Source organism: Felis catus, chromosome A2 (assembly GCF_018350175.1).
Source record: "Felis catus isolate Fca126 chromosome A2, F.catus_Fca126_mat1.0, whole genome shotgun sequence".
In the NCBI taxonomy this organism is placed as follows: Eukaryota; Metazoa; Chordata; class Mammalia; order Carnivora; family Felidae; genus Felis; species Felis catus.
In genome coordinates this window covers 30,562,746-30,587,837 of record NC_058369.1, presented here as the reverse complement: position 1 = coordinate 30,587,837, position 25,092 = coordinate 30,562,746, and the positions used below count along the sequence as shown (strand labels likewise).

At 39.1% G+C, this 25,092-nt stretch overlaps 1 long non-coding RNA gene across 16 annotated transcripts in view; it reads left to right on the top strand.

Moving 5' to 3' along the window:
• LOC109496523 overlaps nucleotides 1-25,092 on the top strand; it is a 112,748-nt gene that overhangs the window by 61,965 nt on the left and 25,691 nt on the right. For 12 of the 16 annotated variants that reach the window (XR_006593831.1, XR_006593829.1, XR_006593825.1 and 9 more), the window contains 3 exons: nucleotides 2,729-2,824; nucleotides 21,092-21,193; nucleotides 24,516-24,687. This is a non-coding gene — a long non-coding RNA (uncharacterized LOC109496523). Of the gene's footprint in view, nucleotides 1-2,728; nucleotides 2,825-4,489; nucleotides 4,781-21,091; nucleotides 21,194-24,515; nucleotides 24,688-25,092 lie in introns of those variants that run through there. The other 4 variants (XR_006593820.1, XR_006593827.1, XR_006593821.1 and 1 more) reach the window with 4 other exon arrangements.

Here is a 25,092-nt window from a genome sequence, read left to right as displayed (position 1 = left end):
CACAGAGCCCAACGCGGGGCTCAAACTCACAAACCGTGAGATCATGGCCTGAGCTAAGGTCGGACGCTTTACCGACTGAGCCACCCAGGCGCCCCTGTATAACTTTATTGAAGTACAACATATATCAGGAAGAGTGCTCTCATCATAATTGTACAGCTAGATGACTGTTCACAAACTGAACACACCCACATGACAAGGACCCTGATCAAGAAACCCACCAGGGTCTACTCTCTAAAGGGTCACTACTCACCTGACATCTAACAGTGGATTAGTGTGGCCTATTTGGCCTTCACATGCATAAAATTATATATACTCTTTCATCCAGTTCTTTCATTTGACATATTACAAAACACATTACTTCTTAATCTCTTTTAGATTTAAAAAGAGAGTTATAAAAGGGAAAACCATGCAGAAAAGTAACCAAAAGACACTAATTATAAATAATATATTTGATTCACTACCTAGAAAAATCAGAGAATCAGTGAAAAGTGTTCTATAATTTATTTTTTAGAAGACAGTTACCCATTTTTCTTCAAAGAATAAAGAAACTTTTAGATTACCTATTTTACCAACTCATTCGTAGACCTGTCAGTGTGCTTTTGCATAATGTATATTACTTAGAAAACAATGTGAAGATAGATCATTTTTAAAGGCTTTGCTAGAAAGGCAAACGGGACCCACTCTTTGTGTCCTATTAACAGATTACAATGATCCATAATCCAAAATTCATTTTTATTTCATCTGGGGTCGTATGCTTTAAGAGATAAATGTGAACTCATGGTGATCAGTTTTTTTTTATTATATGAAATTTATTGTCAAATTAGTTTCCATAGAACACCCAGTGCTCATCCCAAAAGATGCCCTCTTCAATGCCCATCACCTCCCACCCCCCATCATGGTGATCATTTTAAGCTAGTAACAATCTCATTCTGAAAATACCTCTTGATTGATTTATTTAACGAAATTTTCAGTGCTACAAATAGAATGTTGAGCAAAAAGAAACTTGGTTCCTGCCCTGATGGATCTTTAAGTCTGGTGAATGTCAGGTGTTAATCAAAGAGCCCTGCAAGTCAACTGAAACGTGACATTCAGAGCTGAAGGAGGCAGGCACAGCCCTATGAAGATGTATCAAAAGGGGGAACTGACATGACTGTGAGAGTCACAGACCATTTCCCCGCAGATGTGATAGTGGGGCTGATGTTAAAAACACAGTAACAGGGGAGTCTGGGTGGCTCAGTCGGTTAAGTGGCTGACTTCAGCTCAGGTCATGATCTCATGGTTTGTGAGTATGAGCCTGGCATCTGGCTCTCTGTTGTCAGCACAGAACCCACTTCAGATCCTCTGTCTCCCTCTCCCTCTCTTTCTGCCCCTCCCCTGCTTGCTCACTCTCTCTCTCTCTCTCTCTCTCTCTCTCTCTCTCTCTCTCTCTTTCTCTCTCTCTCTTTCTCTCACAAAAATAAACAAACATTGAAAAAAAAAGAACACATACACAAACACGCACACACAGTAACAGAGACTCCTGGGTGGTTCAGTGGATTAAGCGTCTGACTCAATCTCAGCTCCGGTCTTGATCTCAGGGTCTCGAATTCAGGGTCATGAGTTCAAACTCTGCACTGGGTGTGAAGCCTACTTAAAAAAAAAAAGCACAGTAACAAAAGAATGATGCTAGAATGTAAAACACCCTTGAAATTTTACAAACTGCATCCACAGAAACTGAGTGCAACACTTCAAGGCCGTTTGCCCAGAATACTCTCCATCATTCCTGCTAGTAGCCATACACATACACACACACACACACACACACACACACACACACACACACACTGCTGTTTAGCTCTTATGCAACCTCAGATGTCAGATGAAATTTCTCTTTCTTAAGGAGGAAGTTCCTGGATGTTCTTCATGTGCCTAAAGTAGGTCAAGGTCCCCAGTTTTATACTTTCACATTACTCACCAAATCTTTCTAGTATTTATGATAGATTTCCTCCCCCTTTTTTTGTAACAAAAATAACACGAGATGATCTATAACATACTCATCACATGATGCCTTGGACCTCATGAATATGCAATAGACAGTAGCTCCCTAGTGTATTTAATGTGTATCAACTCTGCAAAAACCCTCTAACCTCTATGAGGCAGGAGCCACATGTCACGTTTTCCCCAGTAACCCCAACACTTGACGTGGTACTTGGCACTAGGAGGCCAGAACAGCACTGCACAGTGTTCAGCAGGAAGGCACTGCACTTGAGACCACCAGGGTTTGAATTCAGTGCCAGAAGGATGACCTTGGGCAGTTAAATTCTTTTGCCTGCATGTCCCTTCAGGAACTAGACCCTGTCCTAAAACTTACCTCATAGGGTTGTGAGTATTTATCAATTGAAGGAACAGTGCCTGGCTCATAGTAAGGGATCCGTGCATTAACTATTGGTATTATTAGGTAAACTACCACCTTTCCACTCTGCCTCTCTAATGCTACACTAACAGAGTGATAGAATCTGAGAAAAGGAGAACTGAATCCCACAACCCAGTTCACACAGGGCCACTTCATGCATCTTGGGTCCTCCTTAGTTAAGTGAACTTGAGCAGAACTGGTTTGGAAAAGACCTATGTTGAGAGCTCCACTGAAAGAACTTACACTTTTAAATACTCCACTCGTCTCTCCCTCTTCCCAATTTACCGACTGGGTTTCTTTCCAATGTATATATGACTTCATGCCCTTTAATTTCAGAGGAATTCCAGTATTTTACATCTGAAAGGAAGCTGAGACATCACCATCTCCAGCATCAGTGCTTTTATAAGAAGAAACGGAGACCAGACACAAAAAGTGAGTGGAACAAGGTCACACAGACTATAGCAGATGAGGGACGAACAGGCATATACCTTGACTCTGACAGGCATACCACCTAGTGGTATGTTCTTTCTAACACACCACATGGTTTCCTAAGTGCTTTGGTTAATATTGTTAATATTTTTAGAGCAAACAAGAGGAACTTGGTCCCATGTAATGGAAAAATATAGTAATAACTTTTTGGTATTTTCCTAAATGAAAATAGTAGCATGGATAATAAATATGCAAAGCAATAGTAATTTATACACATTAAATACATTAAGGCTAATGGTTATCGGATACTATCATGTGTCATTGTATGAAGCACAAAGTATGCATTAAGTCATGTTTTCCTTAAAAAGATAGGGGAGTAAGGGCACCTGGGTGGCTCAGTCAGTTGAGCCTCTGGCTTGATTTCAGCTCACGTCATGATCTCAGGGTTGTGAGATCAAGCCCTGAGTCCAACTCCACGCTAGGCTGGACTCTGCCCCTCCCCTCCTCGTCTCTCTCTGCCTCCCTCTTTCTCTCTGTCCTTCCCTCCCTCCCTAAAAAAAATAGGAAAAGATGAACATCACTAGTAAAATCTCACTCAGCCAAGAGAGGTTAAACGACATGCCCAAGGTCACACAGCATGTCAGAGCAAAGATTTAAACTATATGAGTTTACCTGGAGCAGTGCTATCCAACAGAAATAGAATGCAAGCCGTACAATTTTTAATTTTCAAGTAACTGTATTTAAAAAGAGGCAAAATTAATTTTAGCAGCATTTTCTACTCAGCTCAACATATCCAAAATATTATCATTTCAATGTATAATCAATGTAATGTTTATTAATGAGATATTTAACATTCCTTTTAATCCTACTAAGTTTTGAAATCTAGCACGATTTTACACTTAGAGCACATCTCCGTCCGAATGCTGAATTTTCAGCAGAAATACCTAGATACTTAGATCTCATGAAATGTAGAGTTGAAAAAGAAGACGCACATACCCAAATGGTTCTAAGCGTACTTAAAAGTTTCCTGTAACTGGACGGGGTATCTATCTTTTAATTTAAATTTAATGTAATAGTAAATAAAATAAAAAATGTAACTCCGCAATCCCAGCAGCCACAGCTCAAGGAGTCAGCGGACTACACGTGGCTTGCACCTAGAGCACTGGTGGGCCCAGCTCCTGAGCCAAAGCCCTAACCACTACACTCTGCGTCCTTTATCACGACTCTGACCTTGTCAGAGTGCTGCAAGGCCAGGTCTGTAGACGCCAGGAGAATGAGGATTGAGCTCCACGTTCTGATTCACGCAGGTCACTTGGGGCATCTTGGCTCCTCCCCAGCTGAGTTAACTGAGGCGTGGGGTAGACCCATAAATTTCATCAGGACTCATGTGAAAAGCGCCTCAATGAAAAATCCGGTGAAGTCATTAAGAATAGTCTCAGCAGATACCATATGATCGCACTCAGACGTGTAATTTAAGAAACAAGACAAATGAACAAAGAAAGAGGGGACAAAACAAAAATCAGACTCTCCCCTGTAGAGAACAAACCGCTGATTACCAGAGAGGAGTTGAGTGGGGGGGATGGGTGAGATAGGATACGGGGATTAAGAGCACACTTGTATTGGAGCACCTGGGTGGCTCAGTTCGTTAAGTGTCTAACTTCTGTTCAGGTCACGATCTCATGGTTCGAGCCCCTGCATTGGGCTCCCTGCTGTCAGCACAGAGCCTGCTTCGGATCCTCTGTCTCCCTCTCTCTCTGGGCTTCCCCCACTTGTGCACCTGCACTCTCTCTCAAAAATTAATAAACGTTAAAAAAAAGCACACTTATGTTGCTGAGCGCTGAGTAATGTATAGCATTGCTAAGTCACTATATTACACAACTGAAATTAATATAACACTCTGTGTTAACTATACTGGTATTTAAAAAAAAGAATGGAGGGGCGCCTGGGTGGCGCAGTTGGTTAAGCGTCCGACTTCAGCCAGGTCACGATCTCGCGGTCCGTGAGTTCAAGCCCTGCGTCGGGCTCTGGGCTGATGGCTCGGAGCCTGGATCCTGTTTCCGATTCTGTGTCTCCCTCTCTCTCTGCCCCTCCCCCGTTCATGCTCTGTCTCTGTCCCAAAAATAAACGTTGAAAAAAAAAATTAAAAAAAAAAAAAAGAATGGAGTCTCAGTAGCAGCAAAGAATATGTACCCAGCAGAAGCAAAGAATATAATATTAGAAGGAACAAATCTATAAAGACACCTGGGACTTCTGAAGCAAACGACAGTACTTACTAGACAAGAGAAACAGTGATTACCTCTGAGGTTAAGGGAGCCAATAGATCACCTCTCCCCTTTACATTTGAGAGCATGTTTAATTGTTAGAAATTTTACGTTTGGATCATTCCAGTGTAAAAATTCCAACATGGTGGGCAGAAGGTCTGGAAATGTACATATTCCTCAGAAACACTTAACTTACCACGTGGGTCATCCTGGATTTCAGACAATTGCTTCCTTAAATAATAATTTGTCAGTCACTTTTTTCCGTTTAATAAATATTTATTGAGAAGGAGCCATGCATTAAATAGTTTCCACATATTACTATCTCACAGGAACCATTAGGACAACCTATAGGGAACAAGCTGCTGTTATCCCCAATTTACAGCTAATGGAATTGAGACTTTCTCTAGATCCAAGCTATGCTATGCTGATGCATGCGAAGCACACAGGTTAAAAAAAAATCCAAAGAAATTGGGTATTTCCAGAGGGAAGATGCTGAGTGTAAGAGGGGTCAGCACTTGTGCTAAGCTCACGAGTTTGAATTTATCTTGAAGAAAATAAACTACTGGGGGATTTTTAAAGAGGAGACTCACATGATGTTATTGGTATTTTATAGCATATCCATTAAAATCTTTTTGTTGAAGGCAGAAGAAACCCCAGTGCAAACTGGAAACATAAAGAAATATTTATTAGTTCATGTCATTGAAAAGCCCAGCAGGCTTCAGGTAAACTTTGATCCAGGTGCTTAAGATATGTTACCAGGTTTTAGCTTCTGTTTCCATTTCTTACTTCTCGTTTCTCCTTGTAGAAAATTGGTTTTGGCAGTCTCACTCCCTGTGCTCCAAACACATGCATCAACACTTTTCAGAATATAGAATTCCTCGTTTGTGTCCAGTGGGGCAGAGAGTGCTTGTTCTTCTTGGAGCTTACCAAAAAAAATGCCTCTAGTTGAATCTCTGATTGGGCTGATTAGGTAGTGCGTACCCATTTATGAACTAAAAGCACAGGCAAGGGGAACAGTCTTCAGTGGGCAGAGGCCTGGGTCACAAGATCTACCCCTGGAGCTGGGGTGGAATCTGCTTCATTCAGAAGCTCGTGGCTGAGACTGGAGGAGGAGTCGCCAAGGAAGTTCAACATCCCAGCCTAATGAATCATTTTTGCGCCTTTTTTATTGTAATGTTTAGTTTTGAGAGAGACACTGCAAGAAGGGAAGGGGCAGAGAGAGAGAAGATCCAAAGCCAGCTCTGTGCTGACAGCAGAGAACCTGATGCAGGGCTCGAACCCACAAACTGTGACACCATGACCTGAACCAAAGTTGGCTGCTTGACAAACTGAGCCACCCAGGTGCTAACCCGGAGCCACTTTTGCTCTTAGGGAAACCTAAAGATGTTGGCCATTCTGTGCTCCCTGATAACATCAAGTGAGAAGTCAGTCTTTGCCTCTGGATGCCTAATGCCAGAGTCAAATTTTGATATGACTTAATTTCTTTTTTTGTGACAACAGTTACATTCTAAAGAAAAGATAAATTTGTGAGGTGATAAGTGTGTTACTTAACTAGATGGGGGAAATCCTTTCGTAGTATATACACGTATCAAATCACAACAAGGTACACTTAGATATCTAAAAATTGTATAGGTCATTTATGCCTCAATAAAGCTTAATGAAAAAACTTTTTTTCAGAAGTAGTAAGTGTCCTACATGATACTATGGTTGGTGAGACATTGGTCCAATAAAGGGCAGAAGTAGGGCTCACGTACTACAAAGCAAAGGGAGAATAAGCTGGATGTGCTTGTCATTTATTTATTTATTTATTTATTTATTTAAAAAAATTTTTTTTAACGTTTATTTATTTTTGAGACAGAGAGAGACAGAGCATGAACGGGGGAGGGTCAGAGAGAGGGAGACACGGAATCTGAAACAGGCTCCAGGCTCTGAGCTGTCAGCACAGAGCCCGACGCGGGGCTTGAACTCACGGACCGCGAGATCATGACCTGAGCTGAAGTCGGCCACTTAACCGACTGAGCCACCCACGCGCCCCTGTGCTTGTCATTTATACTGGTCAGAAGAAGGAATTCATCAGTCTTCCCTCAAAATGGTAGCCATGGCCAAAGAAGACATCCCATCGTTTTCCATTATCATAATTTGTTGGCCCTTGTCTCCAGTGACAGTAATAATCTCTGTGGTGGGAACTCACTGCAAAATTTACCATTCTCAGCTCTTACAAGGAGCAGTAAATTTCAGCAGGGAAAAAAAAGATTATTTGTGTAAAACAAAACCAGCAAACATCTCCAACTAGCTCTAAAAGAAAAACAGAAATGAAAGTTTGCGTTTCAGGGTGCAAATTACATGCTTTATTTTCTATGATTGATTTTTACCAGTTAATTAGGATTCCTTATTAAATCAAACACTTCCCCCCAAGGGAAGCTGTAAATCTTTATTTACCTTTTTATCTTTCTTGACAAATAAATTGCATTTTTGTGGTATTATTTCTGCTTTTACAACCTAACCTTTTTCGTAACCAGTTGTTAATTAAACACCAAAATGTAATCATGGAAGAATGATTTCCAGTTGGTTCCAAATTCCCTTGAATTGAAAAGTTTAAAAGAAAAAAAGGAAGCTAAAATGAACTTTTTAACAGTTTTGGTATTATATTTCAGTTTCTGCCCTCATGCAAAGTAAAATAGGAGAATCAAGACACAAGGGCAAAATAACAGATTGCACCAAATTTTATTGTACCTTGATGTTTGGAACATCTGCTTGCTGAGGCTATAAAATCCATATTTAAGTCCCACCATACTAAAACATTAGCTTGGTGAGGACAGGATAGTTCTGCTTATTTTTTGCCCATCATAGAGGTTTAAGAAATTTGTTGAGCGAATAAATTTAAGATGAGGAATCTGATGCTCTAAGGGTCAGTTGAGTATGTAAGTCTTAGAGCTACAAGAAGATCAAAATTACAACACAGTTCTGTTAATTTGCCCCAAGCCAATGTTCTAATTTCTAGGTAGGATGATAATAATAAAATACAATACCCCTGGATATAGTGCTGTATCTTCAGCATCATTTCCCCTTCTGCTTTCCCATCAGCTCCCAAGTTTCATCGGAAATCCATAGGGTCTTTAAAATCTGACTCCATTCCCAACTCCAGGAGCACATGACCCAAGTTAAGCCACCTTCTGGCTGCAGTGATTTGTTCAGGGTAGCATGACCCTGAACAATCCAATCAGATGACTCTGATGAACTTCAACAATAGATGTTCTTGCATATAATTTCTTGTTTCTTAAAGTTTATTTATTTTGAGAGAGAGAATGAATGGGAGAGGAACAAAGAGAGAGAGAGAGAAAGAGAGAACGAGAAAGAATCCCAAGCAGGCTCCACGCTGCGGGCACAGAGCCTGATGTAGGGCTCAAACTCATGCAACCATGAGATCAGGCCCTGAGCCGAAACCAAGAGTTAAGAGACTTAACTGACTGAGCTATGCAGCTCCCCACCACCCCCAACCTGTTTTCTTTCTGTAGACAGAATGGAATGTCAGTTGAGGCCTAGACCACCTTCAGGAATGTGCAGAATAAGCCCCATAGCAGATGCAGCCTCCTTTGTCATTATGTGGGGAGCTAGTCATGAAAATGTGGATTCACCAGGACGTAACTACAAGAATTAAGGGAAATGAGAGCCAGAGTCCCTTGTAAATCTCTAGATCAAACCACACCTGAAAGTTTGACTTCCCATAGAACACTCTGCTACGTGAAACAACACAGCTCACTTTGAGTTGAATTTTTTGAGAGAAAAGGAGTTATGACCAACCCAATGACATTTGTAGAGTCCCTGTCATGTGCAAGTATGGTGATAATCACTTAACATCCATTATTAATATTTACAACATCTTTACAAGGTAGTAACTGTATTATTCCATTTTACAAATGAAGAAACTGAGGCTCCCAAAGGTTAAATGGTGTGCCCAAGATCACAGAGCTATTAAGTGGTAGCATCTGGCTTTAGAGCCCACCCAATTAATCACTGTTCTGTAATCCCTAAAAACAGATTGCCTGGTTCAGACACTCTAACAGAATAGGCCCTTTCCCACTCAGGGCCTTTTAATTTGTATTTCCCTCCGCATAAGAAGGTGGTTCTGTCATTTATGCCTCTGGTCTATTAGCCCCTCTGAAATGGCCTCCTCTGACCAGGTTATCTAAAAAAAGGACCTCTCGGTGTTGACCAAGAAAGAATTCACTGAAAATTTAAGCAAAGAGGCATTTATTTGGGGCAATTATAATTTCAATTTGGAAGACACCTATTTAGGTAGAAACCTAAACTGTGTTCGAAGGAAGACAAAGTGGGAGGAGGGTTAAATAGGCAAAAGGCTACAAATGTAGTTCTTATGTGGGTCTTCTGTGCAAAACGAATTGAAACCAGGTTAACTGGAATTGGTTAGGTCACTACGCAAATGAGGGATCGAAATTTGTTACACTGCACGGGCTCCTTTGGAAGTGATGAATGCAGATGATTCAGGAGTCCTGGTGAGGAGGAACTTTAGTGCAGACTGAGGGCTTGCAGATGGCTGAAAAGTTTTTAAAAAGTTCATGGCTTCTGCAAAGAGGATGTCCATCAATTCCTCCTCTCATATGGCCTCTGGACCCTATTTTAAAAAGAGGCTCTCTTTAAAAAGAGACCCTATTTTTAAAAGAGCTAGGTTTGCTTGCTCCATATTGAAATCTTCTTGTATATTTTCCCCTTTTGATTGAGTTTTGTTTGTCTGTTTTGTTGTTTTTTGTTTGTTTTTTCCTTTTGTTTTGTGTTTTGACAAGAAGCTTCAATGATGAATCCTTTCTGTTTGGTTCCATTGTGTTGCTAGAATGGTTAGTACCTGCTCTGGGTCCATCATGTCCCTTGTAATGGGGAGTGTCATGTTCTTATATATATTTATGTCTGTCGTGTGGGAGTCCTAGGACCACATTTGAGTAACAAAGAGGCCTTTTAGGGAGAAGGACTTTAGGCTACATCAAGTAAAGTTTCATTTCCTGTTGTCAAAAAGTACGTTGGGTGAATATTTTCAAGTCCTTGAACAACCATTATTTTGGCATTTTGAGTAGCAGAACAACATCAGAAAATCCACATTATAAACAACTTAAACATAAAAATTAAGATCCAGATTAGCTTAATGACTAATAGTATAACTTGTAAATCTGAATGCAAAAGAACCCCAAGTTCTGAAGAGAACCAACTAAAAATACCAGAAAGTACAAAGTTACACCATCCTGAGGGAAAATTTGAAGGTCCCTTAGGGACTTGGCCAATTTAAGTAGCTTAGTAGTTTCTAATTCTACCTGTTGTGAAGTATTTATCCATATGCAGCAAAAGGTACAGACTCCTTGCCCAGCTAAAAGATTATCAGGGGCTATCTTATTACCAAGAACAGCTTTGGCCAGAAACTCTAAGAATCTTTGTTGGGCAGCTACTGCTTTAACAGTGGATTGTGCAACAATTTCAAGAATGAAGAGGTGCTTGATTTTAGCCTCATTTACTTTATCCCTAACCAGGAAAGTAGGAACTTGCCAAAGGAATGGATCCTGAATTATGAAAGCCTCCTGGTAGGTCCTGTCTCTAACTTGATTATGTAAATTCAGGGCAGTTAACCTATAAGATAGTTTGCTCTGCTTATGAAAGTGAGGGTCACAGTTAGTTTCTCCTAACCTGAAATAAAAGGTTGTTTTGTGTTGAATAAAAGTGGTAAGAGTAAACATCCTCATCTTGTTCCTGATCTTAGAGGGAAGGCTCTCAGTTTTTCACCATTGAATATGATGTAGGCAGTGGGTTTTCATATATGCTTTTATTATGTTGAGGTTTGTTTCCTCTAAACCCACTTTGTTGAGGGTTTTTATCATGAATCTATGTTGAATTTTGTCAGCTGCTTTTTCTGCATCTGTTGAGATGATCGTATGATTTTTATCCTTTGTTTCGTTGATGCAATATATCATGTTGATTGGAAAATATTGAACCATCCTTCATCTCTGGAATAAATCCCGCATAACTGTGGTGAATGATCTTTTAAATGAATTGTTGTATGAGGTTTGCTAATATTTTGTTGAAGATTTTTGCATCTTTATTTATCAGTGATGACCATAGGTTTTTTTGTTTTGTTTTTGTTTTTGTTTTTTGGTCCTGTCTTTGGTTTTGGTATCAGGGTAATGCTGACTTCATAGAATATATTGGAGGCTTTCCTTCCTCTTCTATTTTTTTGGAATAGTTTGAAGAGAATAGGTATTAACTCTTCTTTAAATGTGTGGTAGGGGGCACCAGGGTGGCTCAGTCAGTTAAGCATCCAATTCTTGAATTGGGCTTAGGTAATGATCTCAGAGTTGTGAGATCGAGGCCTGCGTTGGGAGTGGAGCCTGTCTGGGATTCTCTCTCTCCCTCTCTACCCCTCCTGTTCATGCTCGCTCTCTGTCTCTCTCAATCAATCAATCAATATCTTAGGCAGAATTCACCTGTGAATCTATCTGGTCCTAGGCTTTTATTTTTTGATTACTAATATAATTTCATTACTTGTAACCATACTGGAAGTCCTAGCCACAGCAATCAGACAAGAAAAAGAAGAGGCATCCATCTTGTTAAAGAAGTTACATTCCTATTATTTGTGGATAACATAATACTATATATATATAAAACCCTGAAGACTCCACCATTATTACTAGAAGTTATAATTACTAGAAGTAATAAATGAATTCAGTAAAGTTGTAGGATACAAAATTAATACCAGAAATCAGTAGCATTTCTATACACTAATAATGAAGTAGCAGAAAGGAAATTAAGAGAACACCATTTGCTATTGCACCAAAAAGAATAAAATACCTAGGAATCAACTTAACCAAAGAGGTAAAAAACCTGTGCTCTGAAAACTATGAGACATCGATGAAAGAAATTGAAGATGACACAAATGGAACGATATCCATGCTCATGGATTGGAAGAACAAATACTGCTAAAATGTCCATATTACCAAAAGCAAATCTACAGATTCATCACAGTCCTTATGAAAACACTAGCAGTGTTTTCCACAGAACCAGAACAAATAATTCTATTGTATGGACCACAAAAGACCCAGAATAGCCAAAGTAACCTTGAGAAAGAAAAACAAAGCTGGAAGTATCACAATTCCAGATTTCAAGATATACTACAAAGCTGTAGTCATTAAAACAGCATGGCACACGCACAAAAATAGCCACACAGATCAATAGAACAGAATGGAGAGCACAGAAATAATAAGGTCAATTAATCTATGACAAAGGAGTAGAAGAATGTAGAATAGGAAAAAGTCTTTTCAGTAAATGGTGCTGGGAAAACTAGACAGGCACATGTAAAAGAATAAAACTTGACCACTTTTTAACACCACACACAAAAATAAACATAAAATGGATTAGACCTAGATGTGAGATCTGAAACCATAAAAATCCTAGAAGAGAACACAAGAAGTTATTTCTCTGATATTGGCCAAAACTACATTTTTCTAGATGTTTCCTAAGGCATGGGAAACAAGAGCAAAAACAAACTATTGGGACTACATAAAAATAAAAAGCTTTTGTACAGCAAAGAAAACCATCAACAAAACAAAAAGGTAACTTACTGAATGGGAGAAGATATTTGCAAATGATATATCTGATAAGGGGTTAACATCCAAAATACATAAAGAACTTCCACAACTCAACACCCAAAAAACAGTCCAATTTTAAAACGGGTAGAGGATCTGAATAGACATTTTTCCCAAAAAAAGACATACAGATGGCCAGCAGACACATGAAAAAATGTTCAAAATCACTAATCATCAGGGAAATACAAATCGCCACAATGAGATATCACCTCACACCTGTCAGAATGACTAAAATAAAAGACAAGAAATAACAAATGTTGGCAAGGTTGCAGAGAAAAAGGAACCCTTATGCACTGTCAGTTGAAATGTAAAGTGGTATAGCCACTGTGGAAAACAGTATGAAGATTCCATAAAAAGTTAAGAAATACCATAGGATTTCTTAATCCCGCTATTAGCTATTTACCCAAAGAAAACGAAAACACTAATTTGAAAAGATATATAGACTCCTGTGTTTATTATAGCATTATTTACAATAGCCAAGATATGAAAGCAACTTAAGTGTCCATTGGTAGATAATAGATAAGGGAGATGTGATGTGTGTGTGTATACACACACACACACACACACACACATACACACACACACACATATAAAATGGAATATTATGCCACCAGAGGAAAGGATGAGATTGTGCCACTTGAGACATGGATGGACCTAGATGGTATTATGCTAAGTAAAATAAGTCAGACCGAGAAAGACAAATACCATATGATTCCACTCATATGTGAAATCTAAAGGAAAAAAAAAAAGAATTAACAAACCAAAAGCAGAATCAGACCTATAAATACAGAAAACAATCTGGTAATTGCCAGAAGGGAGAGGGGTGGTGGGATGGGCAAAATGAGTGAAGGGGAGTGGGAGATACAGACTTTCAGTTATGAAATGAATAAATCCTGGGTATAAAAGTCACATCGCTTAAGAAATACAGCAAGTGATACTGTAATAGCAATGTAACAGGACAGGTGGTAGCTATACTTACGGTGAACATGGCATAATGCGTAAATTTGTCAAATCACCATGTTGTACACTTGGAACTAATGTAACATGATGTGTCAACTATACTCAACAAAATGTTCTAAATGCCAAAGGTTACCCCTCTTAGCAGTGGTTTGGGAGATACAGATGAAGGTGTTATCTTTCCAGGCCAGTGCCAGAGTAAAGGAAAGGAAAATAAGGAGAACGATTTTAGGTTTAAAGTATTAGGTCTTGATCTGTCATCTTGGGTAGAAGCAGTCCACCTCAATGTCAACTACATCTCTTCCTTGTCAATTGGATTTGGAGGTCTCCAAAATCTGTACAGGACCAGGTGTCACATGGAGCCTTCTTTAGCCGTGTGTATCCAAGGCTTAATGCCTTCTAGTTTTGCAGCACAGTCAGTGATTAGGAGCACTTGGTAAGGTCCTTTCTAATGGACCTCAAGTGCTGCCATCCTCTGATGACATTTCCAGAATGCCCAATCACCAGGCACTAAACTGTGTCCAACAGGATCCTTTAAATTGGGATGCAGGAAGCCTTTTTCTTTTCTTTTTTTTTTTTAACCTGGTGATAAGCTTGAGTATAAGACACTAGAAATTTATAGTGGCTGGTCATACATGAGACAACAAGAGGTCAGCAGAAGGTTGACTCTAATAGAATTACAAAAAGTTTGCAGAGTTTATGTTAAGGCTCATATGATTTGCTCATGCTCATATGATAGGTGCCTTGATCACTGGGGATCATGTAAGGTATACCCCAAGTGGGAAACGCATTTTCTCACACTTATATTGCTACTGTGAGGGCATCAGCCTTGCAGCAGATGAAGGTTTCAACCCATGTAGAAGACCTATATACAGTAATGTCCAATAAAGTACAATAATACATATGGATAACCTATACTAAGTGGCAACTGAATAAAGTCCAGCTGCAGGACTGATCAAAAGGAGGAGGGCTGAGGTCTTTAGGAACAAAAAAAGTTTTTCCAGGGTTATGAACCTGGTAAGTCAGAAATTGCTGGTAGACTGTGCCATATTGTAGGAGTCTCCCCACCAGTGTCTATTCATAATTTAAGTCATCTTAAATGCCTTATGGTGGGTGAAGGCATGCAAAAAAAAAAAAAAAATGAGGTTTTCCAGGGAGCCAGGAAGAACCAAGTTTCCCATTGTTCCAACTATTAGTTTAATTTACAGCCATTGTTTACCTACCTTAATTTCTCTGATTCAGGAGCAGACTTGCCATATTACAAAGACATCAGAAGGGCAGAAGTCCGGCAATGAGGGGCCCTTTTTTTTTTTCCTGCAAGAGCAGAATGGACTTTATCCACATGCCACGATCTTTATAGGTTGTCTTACTGCTGCCTTTGCATAAGAGTCAGTTGGATAACATATGAAAGTTTCTTTCCAAAGATTCCTTTTCCATGATCTTTCTACAACTTTTTTTACAATCAGATTTTGTTCTAACTTTTCCCTTTTTAAATAACCAGCCTCACTTGAGGACAAAATTACTTTCTTTTCCCTCAACAAAAACATATTTCCATTCCTCATATTTTCTAACCAAGAACACACATCCTACTTTCCTGGCATAAGAAAATATTTCCCTTATTATTTCCAGTGGCTTTAGTTACATATATTAATTAGAATTTTTAACCCTCAAAAACCCAAACCAAGTAAAACTAGTAAGCAATTGTGAACTGTTACACCAGCATTATTTAGATAAACAAACTTATGAACACATTTCATAATTTCTAGAAACGTGCTTTTTTATGATACAGTCTTCTAGTATTGCACAAAAGCATGTTTACTAAGAGATCCAGATTTATCTTTAGTTCCTCTGTAATTAGAAAGCTAAAATTAGATAAGCCAATGGTCACTAATTAATGTTTCAGCATTTTGTCTTATTTGGAAATGATCTACATTTTAATGAATTAACTCATCACTTAAACCAACTCAGTAAAACTTTAAGATTTTAGATTACCAAAGAGACTTGGAAAGCTACTTAAAGTTTTCCTAAAAATTTTATTTGCATCAGTTCAATTTACTTGTTTTTAACAGTTATGCTTAGGTTACTCATAAAAGCTTCATGCGACATCAAAGGCAGTCATCAAGATATTTTTTAAAAACACTCTGTGACAGATATCATCAATTTATTTGAATTTTAAGTAAACAGGGGCAGAATGAAAGTTTTAAATTTAGTGCTGATAACTCTAAAAACATGGTTATTGTAATTAAACTAATAATTGAATATTTTCATAGATCACATAAACTTGAAACTTATTTGGGTTGCTATTAGGTTTTTGACAATTTTTGTGAATATTAAATCTATTCAAGTGCTTGATTTTTTAAGCCAATTAAACAAAGCTCCACAAATTAATTTCAGCAGTGTCATTCAGAGGTAGAAAATACCACATACTTACAGCATATATGAACATACAGATAAGCAGAAACAGGAATCTTACAGTTATTGTTTTAAATTGTTTAGCCATGAGAAAAGTATGTTAATGCAAAACTCACTTATTTATTTAAAAAAATAGAACAGTTGGAGCCAAACTTTTAATTTTTTTTTGGCAGGTGCAATAAATTAAAGTTATTTGCTCAGATGGCTAAGGATGTTTCTACTGTTATTTGTGGAGAAGACACTTAAGATTTGCATTTATCCTTGAAAAGTAACCTTATGGAAACTGTGGGCTAGATTTTGGGCAAGGGTACTTCTATAGCCATTTATATATATATTTTTTTTTTTAATTTTTTTTCAACGTTTATTTTATTTTTGGGACAGAGAGAGACAGAGCATGAACGGGGGAGGGGCAGAGAGAGAGGGAGACACAGAATCGGAAACAGGCTCCAGGCTCTGAGCCATCATCAGCCCAGAGCCCGACGCGGGGCTCGAACTCCCGGACCACGAGATCGTGACCTGGCTGAAGTCGGACGCTTTAACCGACTGCGCCACCCAGGCGCCCCTAGCCATTTATATTTTTAAAAATTCCTCTTTTTCCTTTTTTTTTTTTTAACTCTTGAGAACTAGGAATGATCTAGATAAGAGTTCTCAGAGAGGTTATAACATTATAGAGCTTCTAAGCCTTCTGAGATAACACAAATAGGGGAAGTGTGGGGATTGATGCAAAGGACAGGCAGAAGGGCTGAATTGTTTCTGGGGTCCCATTTCTAGTTTTGTAAGGATTTATGACATAAGGACACTTGATCCCAGTTCCTCAAAGAATTAAATTATAACTTGAGGGGCGCCTGGGTGGCGCAGTCGGTTAAGCGTCCGACTTCAGCCAGGTCACGATCTCGCGGTCCGTGAGTTCGAGCCCCGCGTCGGGCTCTGGGCTGATGGCTCAGAGCCTGGAGCCTGTTTCCGATTCTGTGTCTCCCTCTCTCTCTGCCCCTCCTCCATTCATGCTCTGTCTCTCTCTGTCCCAAAAATAAATAAACGTTGAAAAAAAAATTAAAAAAAAATTATAACTTGAATGATACGATGAGTTGAGTCACGCATCCAACTACATTATCCTCAATTGTAGCCTTTCCTTCCAGCTACATAGTCCTAATCTTACTTGAGGGAAGAAGGCGTCAAAAGAGTTCCTATCAGGTTATGAAAATCACCTTCCAATCCGACCAACTTTTGACTACACAGCTACCTAAAAATTTCTTGCCAGTTTTCAGCCAGGACAAATAGTAAATATTTCTGGCAGTGTTAAATAACCACCCCTTGGATGTAAGACAGGTCCCCAAAGAAGGAGCAAAAGGTACTACCTTCCTGAGGTCCAGAGCCACTCCCAAAGGTAACCAAAAGAAAGAACTGGACTGTCTGTCCCAGGCAGGCAGACAGACAAAACCAGATGAGTAGGAGGACTGTAACTACTTGATGGTCAGCTTAAAATAGTTCACATGCCAAAGTGGCACATTTGGGGGAAACTTGCTCTGAACCTCTTCAGCACTGCCTTAGAAACTTCGAAGAAGTTGTATAATCCAGAAGCTAAGTTGAATTTTTTTAATGTGCTGTTCCATTATTTCCAAAAATATATCTTTCTTTTGAAAGAAGGAAATGGGGAAAGAGAGGCTGATTTAGAGCAATGGTATTGCTCCCATGTCATTCATGAAGCCCCACGGCCTCCTTCATTAGGTTTAACTTTAAAAGGAGCCTGGGGACTATGCAAGAGAACAGTGGTCTTTGGAAGTATCTTTCCTGTGTCCGCAGCAGTGCTGGGGGGTTAGAGTCAGTGGCTCTGGACACATTAAGTGATGACAACCAAAAAAGAATTTACCAAAAAATTTAAGCAAATAAGCATTTATTTGGGCAAATAGAATTCTAATTTGAGAGTCACAGATTTAAGTAGAAACCTAAATTGTGTTCCACAGAAGACAAAGAGGGGGCAAAGTTATATAGGCAAAGACTACAAATGTAGTTATCATTCAGGTCTTCTATGCAAAACATGAACTGGAACTAAATTAACTGTGATTGGTTGAGCTAATATGCAAATGAGGGATTGAAATTTGTTCAATTGCATTGGCTCCTTTGGAAGTGATGAATGCAGATGATTCAGGAGTCATGGTGAGGAGAAAGTTAACTGCAGGCTGAGGGCTTGCAGCTGGCTGAAGGCTTTTTTTAAAAGTTCATGATTTCTGCAGTGAGCATGTGCATAAATTTCTCTTCCCATATGGCCTCCTGACCCTACTTGAAAAAGAGACTGTCCTGGCTATGCTTGCTTGCTCCATTTTGAAATCTCCTTTTTTTACACTGGGAACTTTGTCTCCCATCACTCAGTTTCTTTCATTATATTCTTCTCATTCTGTATTCCCCAATAGAAAGTAAACTCCATGAAGGCAGAAATTTTAAACTTTGTTCTCTTCTGTATTCTAGAGCTTGACATGATGCAGGCACTCAAAAACACTTGCTGTTTTTTGAATGAATAAATACCTCAATTAATTAGAAATTGTTACAGTTATTCAGACCATAATCTATTACTGTATGTAAATGAAATAAAAAGGGATACAGAGAAAGAGAGAGAAATACTTCAGAGCCCTTGGAGACTGTGCTCATGGTAGAATTATTTGGCTGGGGTATGTAAGCAGTTTGATGAGTCAGCAGGTCTGCATTCATCTACGAACAGCCAGGTCATCATTTTAAATGTCCTCTGTACCTAGTCATATGCATGGCTACACAGATGGCTTTTTAAGGGAAGAGGGGAAGGAGTTGATTCCAAGTTCTGTGTGATTCATGGGCACGAGGAGACCAAGTGGAAGGAAAATGGAATGAAAATGAGTGCTAAATAACATCATTTCTTGGCCACGTCAGTGTAAATTCAGGGGACCTCCCTAGTATGCCCCTTCTCTAAACCCACATCTGCTTGAGCATTCTTGGCAAAACTCTCAGCCTCAAGCTGTGCCCTGCAACACATTCCTTTAGCCCATCCAATTTCAGAACCACTGTGATGGACAGTTCCATGTGCATTGTCCATGTCCCATTTCAAGAGCGTAAGTTGGGTAGTCTGTCCACTTTTCTGCCAAGTGAACAGGCTCTAAAATGTGGGGTAATTAGTGTCCCAGAGACAGTCCTCAACCAATGAGGGATAGAAGTCAGTGAATAACTGTCCTAGTCTTTCATGCTTAGGTTGACAATTTCTCCAAATTTTCCACAGAGGGACCTCAGTGGGGTTGCGCTCTGGTTGCCCAAGTACAGATGAGTTTAATAATGCACTTTAACAGTGCACAAATAATTGACTTCCCCCTTTCCTGTCTCACTCTTTTTTCTTTTTCACTGTGCTTTCTGGTATCTCCTCCTAAATAAACTATCTGCACCCAGGTCCTTGTTTCAGGATTTGCTTTTAAGGGAAACAGCAAATTATAGAAAGATTCTCCCAGTGTTAATGCAAATAGGAGCCTTCTCTGGTAGAAAATTTATAAAAAGGAAAAATATGTTTCTTATAGATGCCTCTCAACAAGCATCACTTGTATTTCAGCCCACCTCCCCACCTCCCCAGGTCCGGTGATCTTGTACACCTCAAAAGTACACAACTGTACATTGTCTTCCTACCCTAGCATCCTTCTACATTTCCTCATATGTAGCAGAAACATTTCTAAGGTTTGCCAACCTTAGAATTTATCAAATTCCAATGTGACCTTGTCCCCAAGGTCTATTATATGTGAGTGCATATACACCTTTTCTTATAATTACAGTGATGATAGTAAAGGTTATGTGTGTTTAGGTTTTGTTGCCAAATTATACCATCTGTTACCTCACAAGTTCTGCACATGTGAATATTATTCCCATTGTATAGATGAGAAAATTGAGACTCGGGATAATTAACTTCCCCAGTGCAAAAACTAGCTAGCTTTGATCAGTGAGCTCTTAGTTCTGATTTTACTAGCTATTATAAACCCTATGTTTAAACCCAGGTCTCCTGATTCCAAATCGTAAAACCTTTCCATCAGCCTAGGCAGCCTCAGCAAGCAGTCTAGATATAGAAAACTAGATATTTTTGGAACCTGAATATTCTTTCTTTTACTCCTCTCAGTTCTGTAAATTTCCTACTGATTTGAACAGTAATTTAGAGGGACAAGTATCAGGCATGTATAACTCAATATATATACTCTTTCACTGAATTGACAAATGGTTAAAAGGATGAGTAAGGAGGAAATAGAATTGCTTCCTTATTGATTCCCTAATATTGCAAGTTAAACGCCAAATAATTGACTATGACAAGATCTACCACTATCCTACAGAGACTCAAACACATAAAGAAATGGTGAGTTTGAAGTCAGACCAGGCCTAGAACCTTGCCACTTACTCACTCAGACTTTGAGCAACTTACCTCACAGTGTTGTTTATAGGATTGAATGTCCCAGTGCCATGAGCAATTTCAGGAACATAGTAGGCTTTCAATAATGAGATGTTTTAATTAATTAATACATATGATTATATACAAGTAATTATATATTTATATATGTAATGTATATACATTACACAATATAAAATTATAATTAATTAATATACAGTATATAATTAATATTGTTAATATGTGTAATGTATAAAATACACAATATAAACTTATAATTAATTAATATATAATTAATATGTTAATTAATTATAATTTGTGTGTATATATTGATGCCTGCCCTATGCCGGCCACTGTGCAAGCCACAGTGGGGAGCCAATAAAAGACAATTCCTGCCTTCAGTGAACCCACAGCCTTTGGGAACTGGGTTTATAAATTGGAAGGTAGATTTGAAGTGCTCTCAAGTTCTGAATGTCCCTGGCCATCTGTTACAGTAAATGGGCCCCTCATTGCCTCATCACTATCTAGTGAATTCCAGGAAAATCACTCAGCCACTGCTTTGTTTAGGGTTGCATGTGAATCATACTCTGTGCTGGCTTTCTGCATCCCTTTCTCATTTTAGATCACTCTGTCAAAGCCAACTGATGCTGGAAAGTGCTGGAACACAGAGTCAAATGGCTAGAGAATTCCCCACACTTCTTAGCTGCAGATTCTCAGAAGAGAGGTATGTGCTAAGTGGACAGAGTCATAAGTCCTGAGTTTTAACTAGTTATTGACCCATGGCTAACTTAGCAATTATGACTCTCAGCTCATGAGCTTACCTGTGCAAAACAAACAAAAACCCAACAAAACCCACCAAACCAACATTGAAAAAAACTTCTACTTCTTTATCTCTTTTATTATTATTATTTTTTTAACGTTTATTTATTTTTGAGACAGAGAGAGACAGAGCATGAACGGGGGAGGGTCAGAGAGAGAGGGAGACACAGAATCCGAAACAGGCTCCAGGCTCCGAGCCGTCAGCACAGAACCCGACGCGGGGCTCGAACTCACGGACCGCGAGATCGTGACCTGAGCTGAAGTCGGACGCTTAACCGACTGAGCCACCCAGGCGCCCCTCTTTATCTCTTTTAAAGCCACTCGATTCCAATTCAGAGTCCACATCTCCTGGCTGACTGGTGGTGGGTGGATGGGCTATTAGAGAGACTCCTTTCTGAAGATAACAGACATCCTAAAGGCTGTGTAGCATCACAACTTCAGGAAAGCTTCTCTGCTCATCAACTTTAACCTATCGTGGTTACCACTGAGAGTCCACAGTGCCTCCAGCTCGCACCATCCCTTAGTTCTGGTGGGACTCCTGCCTCAGGGCCATACTTGGAGACTGGAACCCTTAGGAAGGCTGGAGTTTCTGGTATCTCCAGGGACCCTAAGCATTTAGTCCCGTTGGCAGTCTGGATATCAACCAAGGGCCCTTCCAGGACAGCCTCATTCTCTGCTGCTAAGGACGCACACACATACACAGACACACACACATACACAGACACACACATACCCTTCTGTGTGTGTGGCAAGAGGCAAGAGAGCTTGCCATCTGCATGAGTGAGGGAAGGGAAAAGAAAAAAAATACGTGGGAAAAACATGCAAATTAAGATGTCTGTAAATGAGTCTACCACAGGTTTGTGCTACTTAAGTCCTTCTTTTCAAGTTTATGTATTTATTTTGAGAGAGAGAGAGAGAGAAATCATGAGCAGGGGAGGGTCAGAGAGAGAGGGGAGAACAGAGGATATGAAGCAGGTTCTGTGCCAACAGCAGAGAGTCCGATGCCAGGCTCAAACATACCATGAGATCATGACCTGAGCCAAAGTCGGATGCTTGACTGACTGAGCCACCCAGGTGTCCCTGTGCAACTTGAGTCTTAATGCAGCAAGCTTGCTAGTCACGTAAAGTTTTGACTAGCTAAATGTGTGAAATCATATATCAAAGGATGAGAACCATCTCATAAAAGCATGTGTTTATAGATAATTAGAAGTTAGACATAAAAGAAAATGCTGCAATGATGCATGTATTTGAGCAAAATTGATTATGATGAGATGTGAGAAAGACCTCAGACTTCAAGCAAGCCATCCAACACTTTCCCCTAGAGAACCTGAATTGGCATCCAATAACACAGAGAGGAAAAGATACAGTTACCGTAGCCATCATTCACTGGGCATTTACTATATTCCAGGAATGCTATATTATCATTGTATTGTATTTAAACTTCATGGCAAGATGAAATATGAACTCCATGAGGGGAAGTTACTTTGTTTCATTCACTGCTGAGCCCCTCACCCCCACACACAAATAGCGCCTGGCACATGGTAGGTGTTCCACATATATTTGTTAAAAGAATGAAAAGATTAAATTATTTCCATCTTATAGACTAAAAAACCAAGGTTTGAGGAGGGGAAATAACATAGTAAATAAAATAGGATTTGGACCTAGATGAGTTTAGTGCCAAAGATGCTACTCTTTCTAATCTAAATCCTGGGAATTGATCAAGAAAAAAAAATATTCAAATTACGAAAATCAGAAATGAAAGAGAGGACATCAAAACTCATCGTACAGAAATAAAAAAGATCGTAAAGAAAAATATTTTTTAAAAAACCTATCTGCCAACAAATCTGATACCTTAGATGGAATAGAGGAATTCCTAGAAAGACACAAACTTCTGAAACTCACTCTATAAGAGATGTAAAATTTGAATACACCCATAATAAGTAAAGAGATTGAGTTAGTAATTTTAAACTTGTACGAAGAAAGAGCACACAGGAAGAGGACTGTATGGGTGAATCCTTCTAAATATCTTAAGGAAAATGAATAACATTTCTTCACAAACTCCACCAAAGAACAGAAAAGGAAGAAGCACTCTCCAACTCACTCTGTGAGACCAGTACAGCCCTGACACTAAATTCAGACAAAAACATCACAAGAAAAGAAAATTACAAACCAATACTTCTTATGAAGACAGACATAAAAATCATCAACAAAACACTAGCAGACTGAATCCAGTAACATTAAAAAAAAATGATTCACCATGATAAAGTAAGACTTATCTCAGAAATTGAAGGTTGTTTTAACATCCAAAAGTCAGTGTGAAAACACCATATCAAAAGAATAAAAAACAGAAGCCACATGATTATCTCACTAGCTAAAGAAAAAACATTTTAGAAATCTAATGCCCTTGGGGCACCTTGTTGGCTCAGTCGGTTACACTTAGTCGGTTGACTTTCTCAACCTGATAAAACCCACAGCTAACATTATACTTAATAGTAAAAGACTACATGCTTCCCTCTAAGATCATGAATGAGACAAAAGCATCCTTTCTCACCACTTCTACTCAACATCATCTAGAGATTCTAGCCAGTCCAATTGGATAAGAAAATGAAATAAAAAGTATTTATATTGGAAAGGAGTAACTGGGGCACCTGGGGGGGCCAGTGGGTTAAGCGTCCAACTTCGGCTCAGGTCGTGATCTCGGTTTGTGAGTTTGATCCCTGCATCTGGCTCTGTGCTGACAGCTCAGAGCCTGGACCCTGCTTCAGATTCTGTCTCCATCTCTCTCTGCCCTTCCCCTGCTCACATTTTGTCTCTCTCTCTCTCTCTTGCTGTCTCTCTGTCTCTCTGTCTCTCTCTCTCAAATATAAATAAACATTAAAATAATAATAAAATGAATAACTAAAACTGTCTCTGTTGGCCAATGGCATTATCTTTAGAGATAATTCTAAGAAACTCACTACAAAATGATAAGAAAAAATAAGCTCATCAAGTTTGCAGTGTACAGGGTTAATATGCAAAATTCAATTGTATTTCTATTTACTAGCATTATCGACTGAATGTTTGTGCTCCCTCCAGATCCATATATTGAAGCCCAAACCCTCAATATGATTATATTTGAGTTTGGAGATAATTAGATTTAGATAAAGTCAAGAGGGTAAGGGCCTTATGATGGACTTAGTGCCTTTATAAGAAGAAACCAGAGAGTGACTCTCGCTGTCTCTCCCCAGACTTTCTTTCCCTCTTTGTCTTCCTCTCCCATGTGAGGACATAGCAAGAAGGCAGGTATCCACAAGCCAGGAAGGATCCTCATCAGAGCCTGACCATGATCATGCTAACAACCTAATCTCTAACTTCCCAGCTTCCAGAACTCTGAGAAATAAATGTGTGTTATTTAAGCCACCCAGGCTGTGGTATTTTGTTATAGCAATGCTAGCTGAGACAACCAGCAAGGAATAATAAAAAATGAAATTAGGAAAACAATTCCTATTAAAACAGCATCCAAATGAATAAAATACCCAGCAATAACCTTAACAAAGCAGGGCAAAATAGAGTCTCTGACAACTACAGAATATTATTCTGTAAAGACATTAGACGAGGCCCAAATAAATAGAAAGATATCTCCACTTCATGAATCAGGAAACAATATTGTTAAGATGGCAATACTCCCCAAATTGATCTATAAATTCCACACAATTCCTATCAAAATCTCAGCTGTCTTCTTTGCAGAGGTTGACAAGCTGATGGTAAAATTTATGTGAAAATTTAAGGAACCCAGAAAAGGCAAAGCAATCTTAAAAATGAATG